We start from the raw sequence: 16396 nt of genomic DNA on the forward strand, positions 1-16396 counted from the left end.
GCTCTATTCGAATGTGGGATGTCTGAAATTACCGCATGAGGTCATGTGGTTGTGACGTCATGACAATGTCGGCTGATCAGCATTTTTTTTTTTTTTTTCAGAATACTGCGTACAGAGGCGGCAGTTTTTCGGTGGAACGAGCTGTATACGCTATCACGTAAAAGCCTTTTTACGCGCGCCCCTCCCCATTCCGACGGTCCCGCTGCTGTTTGATTAAGCAAGCCCTGTGTATCTGTCGATGGTCCAGCTACTGCCAAGGGAGCAGCTATACGCAGGATGCTTCATGCGATATTACCGAGCATGCGTTGAACTCATCTGACGACGATGTTCGGATGGACCGCAAAGCTACCAGGTTTCGCGTTTTTCCTCACATACGACAGGGTTTTGCCACTGCTAACAGTTCTCGCCGCACACGACGAATTTCACCTGATTATTCGACGTTTCCGCGTCTGCCATGACGAAGGAGCCGCACGCCCCGCGCGACTACCTTCTGAGCCACAAAGGAGATGAAGCGGCCACGGGTACATGAAGAGCACTCGTGCTGTGACGCATGACGTTATGACCACCGCGGGTAAGCGCCCTATAAAAGCTTGTCGCTGTAATACAGTTTTAGCTACGCAGTTGCATCTCTCAGAGCGACCTTACTGCGAATTTTTACGGGATAGGGAAGTCCCCATTGATACTTACAAAAAAAAAAAATTATATAGGCGGACGCTCAAGCTTCGCCTGATAGAAACGCGATAGCGGCTTTGGCCCCGCTTTTTCATTTCGCGATTTTTTTTAAATATTTTGAAAGAGCGGTATCTTATTTATCAGCGGACACCTGCGCTAATTTGCGAATTGATTTATAGAAACGTAAATGAGCAGTATCTGTCACAGTCTTCGGTGTACACCTGCACCGCGCAGTAGGGGAAGGGATACCGTGTAAACTAAAGGCCTCCATTTTTCCTACTTGTGCCGAACACTTCCGACAAAACCCGAGCCGAAACATGGGGTGCGACGACGGCTTATCAACCGAATGAGCTGTATAGAGAACCTAACTACAGTGGCTAGAACAGTATACTAGCCACTGTAACCTAACCTCATGTTTGCCTGCGCAACTGCAGCACGCGCTCCTCCCCCAAGCGTCGCTCATATGGCGTGGCGCCTTGAGTGACCTTGCGTAACACAGACTGTGCGCGCTTTCTCTCTCCACGTGCTGCTCGCGCCCGTTGCGCTCGTCTCCTCTCGACCGCGGCGCGTGCCGCAGACGCCAGGCGGCAGCACCGCCCACCGATTAGGTTCTTCGGTGGGCAGTTTTGTGATGCCTTAAACGGCGTCGCGGCTGCCTAAAAGCGGGGATGAGCCTTGCTTTCCTCAGATGACGCATCCTACAGGCTTGTGTGTTATGCACTGAAACTCTAGGCAGGTGCGCGAATTGTATATGCAAGAAAAATAATGCAGTAGGTCACGACTCTATAGCTGTATATGCCTGTACTTCGCCTGTGGCAGCAAGAAAGAGCATGCCGGCGGTCCATCACTATGCAGTTTGCACTTACTCGGCCCCTGTAGGCTGGCAGCGCGTACAATTTCAAACGACAAGATGGTAGGCGCCATATGCAAAGATCTGTCGTACACATGGGGTAGCAAGCAGCGCAGCTCTGCAGTTTACAATCCTTGCACTTTATATACTTCGAAGTGACCGCGAAAAGCGGCTCCGCATTAAGCGTACGAAAGCAATGTCATGATAGTAGTTTTTGAGATTAACGACCCAAAAACGCCTGTCGCAGGCGGGCAAAGCCGGATCAGTAGAGATTTATTAGAGCATCCCATATATGTTAAATACGCTAACCAAAACTAAAAATTCAGGAAGCATGCACCGGCTAAGGTTATAATGCAGCCAGGTGCTTAGTAAGGCGTCGGCTTCAGCCACTCGGACATAGACAGGATGGAGGCCGCCGAACTAGAAACGGACCATAACAAGAGCACAGAAACGGAGAACTTCAAGCCTTATTTTAAAAGCGGTTCCCTGTGCACCTGCCCTTAGTGGAGAATTTACTCTTTATATAATGCCTAATCAGTAATCACTTCGGTGCGCGGCCTTAACGAAGCGCCCAACAGAGACGTCCTCGGCGCATTGTCTCCTCTTCCGGCAAGATGTCGACCCGGGAACAGTGATGGCGGGGTCGTAAATAAGTATGTTTACTGTTAAGGATCGGTCACATCGCATCGCCCACGCGGATAAATCGTTGCGAGGGGATTCCGAAGAGGAGACTATATAAAAAAAAAAGTGCCCTTTTAAAGGCGTGAACACGCTGGCGCCATTGCATGTGGTTCGAGACACACAGCTTTGCCAAGTTGCAGGTCAATTAGCCACGAAAGCAAAAATGGGGCACACTGATATAGACGCTCATCGACACGCGGCACCATGCCGCCGAAGTCCTGGATGGTTCATGCGGCACAGCCTGGTCCAAGCCTTCTCCCGAAAACAACTGGCAAGCTTCTTTGCTGACGCCATTGGATTGTACCGTCGTGTCCTGAGTTGTTCATACGGCGCGAAATCAGGCGGTAGCGTACGCCGAATTTTCTCAGGCATGTGGTTGTCCAACTCACCACCGCTTTCTTGATGTGGACTAACGGTACAAATGTCACTCCCAACCTTCAGCCACCCGCGTTCAGTCACGACAAATGCAACCAGGACGGAAGCAAGCACAGCGAGCCGAGCAAGTACGGTATGAAGACACGAAAAAGCGAAACGTATTCATGCCACAGATTCGTTTAGGGTAGCCTTTTAATTTTTCACTTTCCATGACACGCGATTATTCCCTCTCAAAAAAAAAAAAAAATGGCGCACGAAAGAGGCACAAAATATCAATTATATAAACTACGGGAACGCACACTGAAGTAAATCTTTCACAGGGACCTCACAGCACAAGGAAGAAAGCGCACGCGCGCGCTGACCAAGTTCTTTCACGTACCGATGGAGCAGACGCACTCCAGTGAGTATAAGAGCGCGCGTCGGCCTGCCCGATATATTACGTGGAGCCGCTCGGAGATGGCGCTGTCTGCTGGCGCCCGCAGCGCCACGCTGTGCTCTTGCGTAAATGTGCGCCCTTGAGACCGAAAAATTTGATGAGACTCCATTGTTTCCGTAATGAGTCATAGGAGAGGTCACGATCTGGGGCAATTCCTTGTTTATAAATCGTGTACGTTCGAAGGTTCGTTGGAATTCTGACGAGGCCATTTCACCTTATCGAACTTCGGAGCGTGCACACTAGCCCATATAAAGGGCAAAGCAGTGCCGAACGCGTGATTAATGATATGGGTGTGACGTATCTCCCGTAACAAAGGGCACGTGTTCCCTGAGAGAGCGACATTATGCAGTCAACATGCACGTCATCGGAAAGGGGAAAAAAATATCCACTATCACGGCATTTCTTTTTTCACATATCTTACCTGTTAAACCTTTCAGACAACAAAACAAATTCATTGTACGAATTTTTTGACTTGGGAAATACACAAAATATGGCATCGATATTTTTTTAAAGATAAATCAGTTTTAAGTCAGCAAAAGGGCGGACGTTGTTTGGTTTCATTTCATAAAGCACAGATATTGCAACGCACGCGCAAAAAAAAATAATAAAGAGGTACCATTCGTTGCAAAATGATCTCAGGCCAATGAGCACGCGAGCATACAGATACCCACTGTCCGTACAGACCGCCAGTTTCCTCACAAAGAATTCGAGGCAGCGTGTCTTCAGAGATGCTCATGATGCATGTTATATTTGCCACACTGGTTCCAGTCGCGACAGTGGTTTTTATTTTACTGCTGCATGTAAGCAGGAACTTTAAACAATCGAAGTCTGCGAACACCTGCTAAAAGCAATCCAATCACATGCACACATGCGGTAATAGGCAGCTTTCTGCGATAGCAAAGCCCGGCCCGGCACATTCAGTGTTGGTCTTATTCGGGGAGCAGCTGCAGGGACCGGCACACGCTGCCAGCGGAGCCGTTGGATATCGAAAAGAGCTCGTCAGTTGCTTTTTTTTTTTTGCCAGTGATTTATACGAGCCGGACGAATAGGTAGTGAAGTGAAGCTCCGAACCAGGTGGCCAAGGTAAATAAATAAAAAAGAAGAACAGCGGCGTGAAGAAGTTCCTGCAATGTACGATGCGAGCAGCATTTCTATCGCTTTCTCCATCAGAACGGTGGCGCCCGCAAATAGTGCGATTGCGATTTATTTAGCTCTTCGAGTGTTCAGCATCGAAGACTGCCAGAAGCACAGGCTTCCCGCAGGAGAATAATACGTGCCTGCCTAGAATGTATGCGCAACTTGTGGCTCCAGATCTTTGACAGGTTCGATGTCTTTTTTATTACTATTATTATCATCACCTACTGTGCACAGGGGCACACTGCAGCACCGGATAGTCTTTCGTGACAGTTTTTATGCATATTATTGTTTTATGGTCCACCATTAGTAACAAAAAATTGACTACTGGCATCGTTGATATCGATACGGTTATGTACCCCGACGCGTCTGTAGCAAGAAAACTTGCTTCGATGTTTCGCAAAAAGAAGTTGGGAAAATGAAAGTTTTTGTTCCGTCGAACAACCATTTGTCGGACACTCCCGAGACCAGCCTCTTTAAGAGACTGTCGGCCATGGCAAAACTTTTTCATCTTGCATAGGCCTATGGCACGGAGAGATCTGTTGCTTACCTATTTTTTCGTCAGCTCAGTGCGCCCAGATTGTTGCATTTACCCTAGCGCCAAATGTAACACAGCGCTAAAAACTCCTTTGCGTTAAACACAGATCCCGTGATTTACAAAAGCGCATAACTTACGTGCCGTAGGTCCAAAGCGGGCAATATTTTACAAAAAACTCTGCGTTTCCACCTAAAGTCGAGTATATGAAGGCCATCAGCAAGCACGATGCTTCGACAGCTGCTCCTGGGATGAGGCTGTCCTGGAAACGGATTATGAACGTTTCTGCCTTCCGTGACAGAGTTCGCGCTACCAGTTCTGTGACACCTGATCGATCTTATCGCCCAATGCAGTGGATCTACATCACGTATACATTTCCATGCCTTTTGAATACCACAAAAGTGCAATTTGGGTTCAGTTTTCACGGTATGCCTGCCGGTGAACCGGGGATCATCTCCACAGGTAGTACACTTCCTAGAGCAGAGATGCCACCGCTGAAAGCAGCAGAAAAGCCCCCTTTTGAGCGTCACTTTTGGCAGCGACGGTGTTTCTCCAAGGCAAGTGGGGAAAAAATTCTCGCGAGGAGGGCGCTGCAAGAACCGTGGCTCGCGGCGATGTCTTACGGGATGCAACGAACCACGGTGACAGGCAGTGGTTAAAGTGGCCTCACCTGGCAGGCTCGAAGGGGCCTGTCCTCCTCCTAGAGCGGTAATCCCTCAAGACGGATTCGCGGTGCCGGATGTCAACACAGCAGCCCTGCGCGCAACGCAGCAGTGCTCGCCCCCAGGAGCCGCGGCGGCCGTGCGTCGGGCGCCCAACGCCAGTGACGCTCAGTCTGTGCGACAGCGAAGCCGCGTGCGCCGCCGAGCGATATGGACGCGCCTGATAAACTTGCGCCGTGGCCGATCACGTTGCGGCGGCAGCGACAGCCTCCTCACTGCTAGCGCTCGCCAGCAGGCCACGAGTGCCAGCGTGCGGACCGGCGCCGTCGCTCGCCGCCGCGTGGTGACGTCGAACCCCTCTCCGCGGCCCACGTGACGCTGCTGAGAGGATGCTGCCGCCGCTCTAGCTGCGCGCTGCCGTGGTTTGGCGCGCGCGACCATTTTACCGCCCATGGTTCTGGTTCCTGGGCGGGTGTACACGGGGGAGACAAAGCACGTGCCACATCACCTCAGCTGGCAGCAGTATTTGTCAGCTATCAGGGGCAGGCAACTTTCTGATATGCTCACGCAGCGTCTGCAAATTAGTCCTGGGAAAACTTGTTATTCGCGCCATGCGAATGCGCGCCAAAATGCTTGTGAAAAGCAGCAAGTGACCGTGATAACTGACACTTCAACGCATACAGTTAAATAAAGCAGAATATGCCGCAACTTATTTTGCCTACGCTATTATCTAAATAAATAATAAATAAATAAATAAATAAATAAATAAATAAATAAATAAATAAATAAATAAATAAATAAATCTCTTTTGGAGAACAACACGAAGCGTTTTTTTTTTGTTGTTGCTGTTGTGTCGCATACTTCGCAAGCAGAGCTGTAAAATCCTCGCACCACTTGAACCCCATTATTATTTTTTTGCTATTAGCGGCCATTCTTATAGCAGCAGGCACATTCACATCCCTTTCGGCGCTTTAAACCTGCTCACATTAAAATAAGAAATTACTCATTAACAACCAGTGAAGAGCAGTCCTAAGAAAAAAAGTTAAAAAAGTGTAGAGGAAATCAACTCTGTTGAACCGAATGTCGAGCGAAGCTCTGTTGATATACTCGTATGCCACAAGACTGGGTTTCTTTATTTCATTAATTTTTTCCACGCGGCAACAATTACGAACATATATTCTGTGATCGCTGTAGTGAACTGCCTTGGTTTCCGTGTTCGTTAGTAAATTTGTCTGGAAGGAAGAACTGACAAAGTATCTGTCACACTTCTGGACGGACAGCTGAACCACGCCGTAATGAAGGAAGGGAGGAAGACTTGGAAGAAGAGAAAAAGAGCTGCCATAGTTGAGGGCTCCGAATGGCGGTGGTCCGCTAAATTTAGCGGCAGCGGCCCGCACAGCGTAGCTGGCCTAACAAATCAGGCGCCCGGTCGCGCAATTTCTCTTATATAAATAAATAAATTGGCACTGATATGGAGGCTTCCAGTTCGAACGCGGTGGCTGTTAAAGTGGTGTCAGTGCAGGTTAAAGATCCCCTGGTAGCAGAAATTATTCAAGAGCCCTCCACTATGATCGCTCTTTCTCTGTTCTTTCACTCTCCCCTTCCTCCCTTTTTTATGGTAAGATTCAGGTGTCCACCCAGGAGTTGTGACAGATACTGCTCCTTTCATTTGCGCCAACCGAATAACAGTGTTCGGTTGGAGCCTCCCTAGCTACCCTCTCCATTACTCACCGTGGCAGCTGGCGCGCGGCGCGGCGCACGTGCCTGCAACTATGTAGTTCTTAGAGGTCAAATTTGCAGCGCGACATACCTCCAGAATTGTACACAAAAGAAGTAGAGCTGTCGCTCTACAAACTAGACAGCTTTTCTAGATACTTCTTAACTGGAGTCTTTCTGGTTGCCCTTCAACATTAAACTAACATTCTTCATATTTATAGAACATGGGTGTATACAATGCGTACTACACCTGCTCCACTTCCAACCTTGTAGGTTGCCTACCGTCGTGTTCGTGTGCATCGTGAGGGGTGTTTTACACTGGTGACGCTTTTGTGGCTACCTCGTTGCTCAGTTCTGTTAAGTTTACTTGTTTTTCCGGCGTTTTGTCTGCTTTGCTATTCTTTATCTCTTGCGTAAATAGCGCATGTTCTGTCTCGTCCGCTTTATATTTGTCATTGCGCTGGGTGCATAGCTCCTCCTGACTAACCGGTATTAAGCTCGTCTCCATTTCCAGGTGCGCGGTTTAATGCGAAATCATTATTGCCCAATCAGCCCCAAAGCCAATGGCGATGGTGCCCATGAGACGAAAATATCGAGCTTGCATCTGGCAGGGGATGCTTGGCCAGTGGCATGATTTTCAGACATGGAGGTGGTCATGCCATCTGCCAACTATCACCTGCAGCAGTCCGTTTAATCAATCTAACGCCAAAGCATTCTTCATTCACAATTACTGTATAGCTCGAAACCGGTTTTGCAACCGAGCAAACAGGTCGAGTATGAACCTCATATCAGTGTGACCCATCCTGCAGAAAGCTTAAACCGGTTTATACCGGTCCTGTATATGCTCAAACCAACCTTACAAATCAATACAGCGTGGAACTTAAACCGGAGAAATTATGTCTGGTTGGAAACTCAAACTCGACGGACCACTTCGGCATGAAGCTTCAAAACGGACGGCCTGCTCCGGTATAGAGCTCGACCGGAGAGCATGCCCGGTTCGGAGGTCTAACCGGATGGACCAGTCCGTTATGGAGCTGAAACCGGACAGATAATGTCCGGTTCAAAACTCAAGCAAGGCGGATTGATCCACTGTGACGCCCCAACTGGACAGATTATGTCCTATTCGGAGCCAGTGCGCTGGAAAGTATGAAAACATCTTTTCAATAAGTGGTTGCTGGGCGCCGTCATATTGCTCGCTGGACTGCATTTTGCGACCTTCGCTAGCACGTAGAATTCGTAGCGAACCGGTTTTTCTGCGCAAAATGCAGTCCAGCGAGTACTAAAGCGGCGCCCAGGGACCACGTATTGAAAATGTGTTATATGAGGGGTATACGCGCGTTTTTCTTCAAAATCTCGAAGCTACGAAGCCATTGAAGTGTATCGTAGCCACAACGTAATGCCATCGCGTTATTTGTTGGTTTGGTTTGGTTTGTGGGGTTTAACGTCCCAAAGCAACTCAGGCTATGAGAGACGCCGTAGTGGAGTACTCCGGAAATTTCGACCACCTGGGGTTCATTAACGTGCACTGACATCGCACAGCACACGGGCACCTTGCTTTTCGCCTCCATCGAAAAGCGGCCGCCGAGGCCGGGATTCGATCCCGCGTCCTTGGGAACAGTAGTCGAGTGCCGTAACCACTGCGCCACCCCGGCGGGGTGCGTTATTTGTTGGAGTTCTTCCCCGCGAGTGTATGCGTTAATTACAAGCCACAATTTCTGCACCTTCAAATTTGTGACAGAAGAACAGCTTGCAATTCAAAGGGACAGGTAAGAACGCAGCGATTTGTCAGAAACATGAAAAATATGCTCTAGTATGAGTGACAAACATGGCTGACGACTGAAATATGCGTACATGCGTGGCGTACAGTGCACGAAGTGACTATGACGAGTAAACTATGCACTTATAACGGTAAAGTGGAAATAGTCCTGCAAATTAGTAGTACCACTCGCACCACTCATACGCTCACCACCATCGACCAAGAATCTTGTCCGATCTTGTTTGCGCCGTCCGCGGCCCAGTCTCTGATTGAAAATATTTTCTTTCCCGGTGACTCTGAGGCTTCGGCCCCGGAATGCAAGGCCGTAAACGTTTTTTTGAAAAGAGCAATTAATAGCTGCGAAGTTACAGCCACAGCAATCCCCCGATTCTGTCGTGTTTCTCTCCTCCCGTTCCCTCACAAAGGTTTTACACTTTCCTGCCTGACCGTCTAGCCCCCGCCATTCCTCCGCAAGTAAAATTCCCCTTCCTCCTACGCGTTTGGCAGGGGGCGTGTCTGTAGGAAAGAGGGACCAGGGGCTTAGCCGGGGGGGGGGGGGGGGGTTGTGTCCGAACACCCGCCGAAATTTTCAGAGCGCTGCATCCCTCTATCATCACGGTCTTTTTTCGCATTTCGACCGGTGGCGTATAACACCCTCCGAAAAATATTTCTGGCTGCGCCACTGCTGCAACGGCACAGCACGCAGAACGGTCTCGGAGCAGGGACTCCGCGTCATTTCACCGTCGAGGACGGGCGGCCAGAGTAGCGAGCGCGGGACCTGGCTTTCGAAGAGGAACGTGAGAGGGCCTTGATTTGTGTTTTGCTGCTTTTTGGCATGCGCATCACTGTAGCATTTTGCAGGCTATCTCCGGTGCCTTATCGAAGCATTGGGCTTGTTTGTTTAAAATGCCGTACCATGGACAGGGGTTACCAGCCACGTGGCAAACCAAGTCCGGCATAGTGGCTCAAACGCGCGAATCTCCCCCACGGGTCTTTGAAGTTCGCCAGCCAACTGAGAGAGTGATCGAACATAAATGACCATAACATCTTGTAGTGCGTTCACAATAAAAGAATAGCAGTGGATTCGAACGGGTCGGGCTCGAACCCACACTTTAAGAAAAAAGGGTGTGCGAAAGGGGTTAAAAGGGAATAGCATTGTCATTTACCCCATTTAGAAGGCCTTGGGGGTAACACTGCACCTGCTGGAAGCAGGTCCCTTTTCACTTACCGCCTCTTATACCCTCTTTACACGGGCAGAGTTAACCAGGGTTAGCGTAACTGCGGTTACGCGAAACCGTGGTTAGCCCGTTTACACGGCAGGCCAAATCACAGTTACACCCCTAACCGTGGTTATCGCAAACCGAGTTTGGCGACCTCGGTTTGCGTCGTTAACCGAGGTTATGGCGGCGTCTGTTGACGGAGGCTGCTCGTCGGCACTCGAGTGCGCGAAGCGTACGAGCGTGTCTGCTTCAGCAGTGTACTCGTTTGCCCGTATTGAATATCCGGTGTCTACTGTGCCGCCCGGCGTCTTCGGTTACGGCCTACAGCCAAGCGTCTGCGTACTGAAACCCCGTCCTGTGTTTGCATTATCGTTTGTGCGGCTTGGTGCTGAGCGCGGAACGTCAAAAAATGCGCGGTATTAGCTTTATAATGAAAGCGCACAAGTTCGCTACGCTTGCAGTGCGGGATGCTGCGAGCAGGCTGAGGTACATACATTACACTTACCGCGGCGGTGAAGCGAGCGAGCGCGGCGAACTACGGCGGGGTGCGTAACCCCCCAGTCGTAGATAGGCCTAAATTATTTCTCTTCGAAGCCGCGGCGATCGGCGCTTTGGAACTGATCAACGCTGTCAAAATGGTGTACTCATGAAACATCTTTATTGTGAATCCTATTCTGCCGCCGTAAAATAACGATATGATAAACTTTGGCGATACATTAATCGCAGAGCTAGTATAAGCAGAAGGGTGAGCCGCAATGTATACAACTACCGGCGGCAGCTGTCTTGAACAGAAACTTGATAGTATCGCGGTTATCGGTCTTGCCAGCAATTTGCCGCTGGTCAGTGATCAGGAGTGATTCAATTCTGATATTCGGTTCAGTATTCCAGATGCCAATAAATTTAGCACGCTTTGTTTCTGACGTCGGCGCTAGCGAAGCGCAGTGTCGTTCGCGTACGGTCTGCAGGAGGAGGGGCCAACGCGGCGGCAGCGGCGGTGTTTACGATGGTCGATGAGCTGCCATCGTGAGGGGCTTCACCGTGTTGTTGACGCCTTGCCGGACGGCACTCCGGAAACTACATTATAAATAAAATATTTGTAAATGCTGCTTCGTTCCGCAGATCACCGCGTCGCTTCGGTTGTACTTTATGGGCAATGGCGGCCGTAACCGAGAACGGCGGTGAGCTGTGTAAGCACAGCTAACCGCGATTGGCGGTTAACCGTGGTTAGGTTTGTGTTTTCCTGCCCCTTCAACTGCGGGGTGATTAGTTTGGACGCATGTCACGATGGGGCGCTCGTGCAGCATTCTGTCCCATGAAACACAGCATGAAACACGATGCATGCATGTTTTCCGCCACGCCGCACACCAGGCACTTTGCGTTTTTCAATGCAGCGCACACGTGTTTGCAGCAGCATTGTGCGACGCGATGCCTTTGAGCATACGTTGAGTGGAAAACTTGCAAAAGACCAGATAGCTGGCTACCTGCGGAGCCAGGTACAGCCTGTGATACTTGCACGCGGTCACTTATCCTTTCTAGTTCCGAGAATTCAGGAAACTGGGCATTGATTCCTTCGCTCGCCATATGACACAGCGCAAAGGTGACGCACGCTCTTTTGTACTGATAAGCTTGCCCCTCCAGTGAACATCAGAATTTTGGACAATGAATCTTAAGCGCCAATGACAGAGGCGGGGTAAGGAACAATAAGAAGAACCTGCTGCTCCCCGGAACTTTTTTCATCACAGTGTGAAGTCATTTTTCGTCGGACTTTCGGAAACCAGTTTGACTGTAGCTTCCACAGTGCCTACGCGGGGTGCACAAGACTGTTCATTGTGAACAATATGGCAGGGCCCAGGGAGCCCAAAATGCATGCCTTTTTTGTACATCGAGCTCGTGGTGGCTCTGGATACATACTCCTCTCAAAGCTCCGTGGCCTCGTGGGGTCACGAGTCATTCCAGCAGAAGCGATGTCCTGTTCGGACGCGGAAGCATCGAGCGGTCTCAGTCTTATGCCTATGGGCTGCACTGCCCTTGAGTTGTAAATATTTGTATCATACTCAACATACAAATAGATATGTGCGAGCAAAGTCCTTCGTTGTCACTGCAGGGAACTACCCCCTGTAGATACATAACCTTAAATTAACGGACGCGGCAGAATTTTGTTAAGGGTACAGCTCACGACGACTCTGCAATCAGCGATGACGTGGAGCTTGGATAAAGCAAGAGGTACGCATCTTCTAGTGCTGCAACAGTCTTGGGCTGCCCAAAAATAGCAGCGGAGGAGAGGGCACGTTAGCCGATTCGCTGGGCCAGCGTTGAGAACAAGTATGGACTTGAAAAGTTGCTGCTGCGGTGGCGCCATGTCACAAAGACCAGCTTCGCACTCCATGACGCATGTCAATGATGTGCGACAGCAGCAGGTGCGGCGGCAGCGGTCAACGTAAACCGGCGCATGGTGCTTGAAAGTTTCATTTTTCAAACTTCTTGCTGCCCTTATTGTGGGTTTAAGCCCATACTCATTTAATCAGCATGCGTCCCAATAGTGAGCACAGTGTTGAGTCCGAGGTTCGAGTGGTCCCAATCTCTATGATCAGCAGGCGTGACTGCATTTGAGTGACCACCCATACGTATACCATGTGTTTCAGCGAAGATGAACCGGAAGTTTTCAAACTGCTTTTTGTGATATTCAGATGGTTTCAAATTGCAATTGTTCACATCAGGATACAGGTTAATTAAGCTAATATGGTGGTTAACTTAACTTGTAACAGTTTATTTCTTATTGCACTTACGTAATCAATATTCGTGGTTACCTAAGTTTGCAAGTGCGAGATGCCGGGCTAGTCGGTACTGCATTCTTAAAGAACAACGCTAGGAACAACACGGAAACACACAGAATGGATGGACACTGGCGCTGACTAGTTCGTCTTACAAGATGCTTGCAGCACTGCGAAAGGCAGAGGCACCCTGGTGTAATCAGGATCACGCGCACTACAATAGGCAATTGTGCTCCTACGCGGCTCTTGCCACCAAATTGGCGGGGGTAACAGTATAGGAGCATAATTCTCTATTATAGTGTGCAGGGGCGAGAGACACTTCGGGGCACAATTGCAAGGGCTCCTCTGCCTTTTGCAATGCTACAGATAATTTGTGAGACTAAGAACAACAACTGACATTTCAGTTCAGTTCAGGCGTTCAGTCGTGTCCGACTCTTCGTGACCCTATGGACCATGTCACGCCACGCTTTCCGGTCTCTCACTATCTTCTTAACATAACTGACATTTCATTACCGAGCAAAACATATATAAACATGCATAAAGAGGTGGAGCCAGGGCGATTACTAGACTGTATTCGGTGATCGCACAGCATCACCTTGGCTTCACACCTTTATGCATGTTTATATATGTTGTTACCCTCAGCGACCATCGGTTATCCTCTCTTCGCCCTACATGTCCTGGCCATGTCCATTTCTTCTTCTTAATTTCTACTAGAATGTCGGTAACTTGAGTTATTTCTCTGACCCACTCTGCACGCTTTCTATCTCTTAATGTTACCCCTACCATTTTTCCACCATGGTCGCTGAGGGTAACAAACTGGATTCCAAGGGAAGGAAAGCGTAGCAGGGGGCGGCAGAAAGTTAGGTGGGCGGATGAGATTAAGAAGTTCGCAGGGGTCAAGTGGATGCAGCTAGCACATAACCGGGTTAAGTGGAGAAATATTGGAGAGGCCTTCGCCCTGCAGTGGGTATAATCAGGCTGATGATGATGATATATGTTGTGCTCCGAAATAAAATTTCAGTTGTTATTGAGCGCCTGTGTCCGTTCATTCTTGTGTGTTTCCTTGTTGTTCCTTGCACTGTTATATAGGCATGCCTAAGTTTGGTCTAGTTTTGGAACATGCCCTTCAAGAGTTAACTGGCGTTGAGAGCTTGCGTTGTTGACTACTGTGTCATATCCTTTCTCCTACAGTGAAAACGCTTAACAGAATCATGCGCACAGCTTTGCACTTTAGGCCAGTTCGCGCAGCTTAATTTCATGGGTCATAATGAACATTTTTGCAGTAGCTTCCTGCGATTGCACAAAGCCCCCTCATCTACCATTTTTGATGACCATGCTTGCGAAAACGGAGTTTTCTGAGCGTGATTTTCCACGAACGTCCCCTCAGTTATCGATGCCCTGGCCTGCTGCACAATAATGGGAATTTTCTCAGTGGCGCACCGCTCTTGTGACCGCCAGGTGAAGTATCCTTGACGGGACGGCTTACGGAGGTTCCCTAGCATATTTCCAGCAAAATGTTTTCACTATAGTTGAGTGGGCTTATTTTCTGAGCAGTACTTGAATGCAGGGCTGTCATGGATGAAGCAGGTCAAGTGCAGGGGGAAGGTATATCAGGGTGTGTCCGCAGATGCCTCAAGCATCACTGCACATGCTAGCTGAAAGTAGCCCCGCACTTAACTATACTGCTTGGAAAATAGGCCGGCACCACTACTGCGAAAAAATTTGTAGAGAAAACATAGGAGCGGTCCTCGGTAACCCGCCCCGTCAGACGTTCCTCTCTTGGCGGCCACAAGAGGGGTGTGTTGCTGGAAAAATGTTTCCCATGCAAGAAAAAGAGCTTGCTGTATCTGCAGCCGCGACGCGGTTCCAACACGCTACCATTTTTTTTTTTGCCGTGTCGCCGCAGTTTATATTCCATTTCATACATCAGGTGCAACGCAGCGAAAGCTACGCAAGTAGTCTGCAAGAAAAAAAAAAGAAGGCGTATCACTACGCGCTCGTTTTGTGGCCGAGTGGTTTCTGCGGAAATGGGGTCTATTCCGAGCATACACGTTTGCAATAACTTGCTTCGCGTGCCTGGAAACCTTCGCAGTGCGGATCTTACAGAAAAAAATCTGCTTCAAAGAGGCGGTCGAGATCGCGGCGTTGCGCAGCGCGGAGGGCACCGCTGGCAGGGTTGCGGGGCAGCGAAAACGCGACACGAAAGACAACGACAAACAAAACATACAAATTCACCGAATCTGATCCTTCCTCTCTAAATAAGGTGCTTTTTATGAAGTTGAGGGCAAATGTAAGATGTATTAAGCTTGCAGGTAAAGCAACTATTATTTCCTCTCGTCTAGAGCACTCACTATTTTTTATCGCGGATGCGGGGAGCGCAAACAAGAGCTCTAGCTTTGGCAGTGTTGCACTTGATGTATGAAACGGAGTATAGTCGCCGAGGTGTTTCCACTGCTTGCATGTGTATAGGAGGTATTCACTGAGGTCGTACTACCAGATGGCGCGACCATCGTTCCGCCTCGTCCGCCATGTCGGAGGTCGCCGGTGGCATCGGCGCGCGTCGGCTCGCGCAGTTTCAGGTTCGCTGTCAGATTCCCATCGTATATTGGAAGTGATCCGTAAAGTTTTATCAAGCTGGTAAATACGTCCACATCCACTTTTCTTTGTTGAGCCCTTTATGTGCGTGGAGTCTGCAGCGATATTTTGATGCTCCGGTACATAACACGCTGTTGAGTGTTGCACCTAGGCATCACCCGTCTAACAGCTAGACAGCAAAAGTGGCCGGTTACCTATTTCGAAAAAAAGCGACTTGCAGCTCGTTAAACCCGTTGTTAGCTGCCTCTGAAGCAGAACACATCTTGAAAAGACAGCGAGCGCATTAAATTCCCCAATTCCAAAGGTAGCGAAACGTACCGTCTTTGCCAAAAGTAACCAGGCTGCTCCGAAGGCTGCCGGAGCAAGCGCGCGGCCGTGTGGCGGCGTTGCGCTCGCTGTGGCTTATCGGTGGTCGTCAGCTCCGAGGGTACAACAGCTGACGTAAATTCCTCAGTCTCGCCCGTTGTATGATAAAAACTAGGCGCGTATGATGGCCGGGCTGCGATTTCACGCGTTTGAAGTCTGGTTGTGCCCAGCGAGGGCGCTCAGTATAGCGACGGGGCTATTAACTCTTCTCGGCAACTGCCCTGAAGAAGGTATTATAAGTCGCGTTTCTCGCTATATAATTATGCGTGCTTGTTTTCTGTAATCCGCTGCTGAAACGCACCGGCACAATTGCACTTTAATGCGTGTTTGATATGTCTGTAGATTAAAGTAATGATAACGCACTTCGAAATTTCAATATGCTTTCTTCGAGGTTCCTTGGGTATTGCCACTTTACAGGCCGTAACTCCGGTACAAAGATATGGGAAAGCTTGTGAACCCTTTGAAGCCACCTTATCTCTCTTTTAGGCTTGCAAAATTGTGTTAGCACCTTGAGAAGGCTGTGTATAATTAAGTGCAATGATTAATTCTAACAAATTCTTGCATTTTCTTGTAGGTAAGTTTCGGTTTAAGTTACGAACTATAATGAAACCTTCCTAACGCTTAGCC

General features: G+C 49.2%; 1 protein-coding gene across 2 annotated transcripts in view; it reads right to left on the reverse strand.

Moving 5' to 3' along the window:
- LOC146205741 (uncharacterized) overlaps nt 1-5653 on the reverse strand; it is a 147904-nt gene extending 142251 nt beyond the window's left edge. For both annotated transcript variants that reach the window (XM_084590401.1, XM_084590398.1), the window contains exon 1: nt 5354-5653. The gene's annotated coding sequence lies outside the window, so the exon portion shown is untranslated. The remainder of the gene's footprint in view (nt 1-5353) is intronic.
- Nucleotides 5654-16396: the final 10743 nt, after the last annotated feature.

The sequence above is a fragment of the Amblyomma maculatum genome, chromosome 1 (genome assembly GCF_055883805.1).
Source record: "Amblyomma maculatum isolate TAMU_Amacu chromosome 1, ASM5588380v1, whole genome shotgun sequence".
NCBI classification, from domain to species: domain Eukaryota; kingdom Metazoa; phylum Arthropoda; class Arachnida; order Ixodida; family Ixodidae; genus Amblyomma; species Amblyomma maculatum.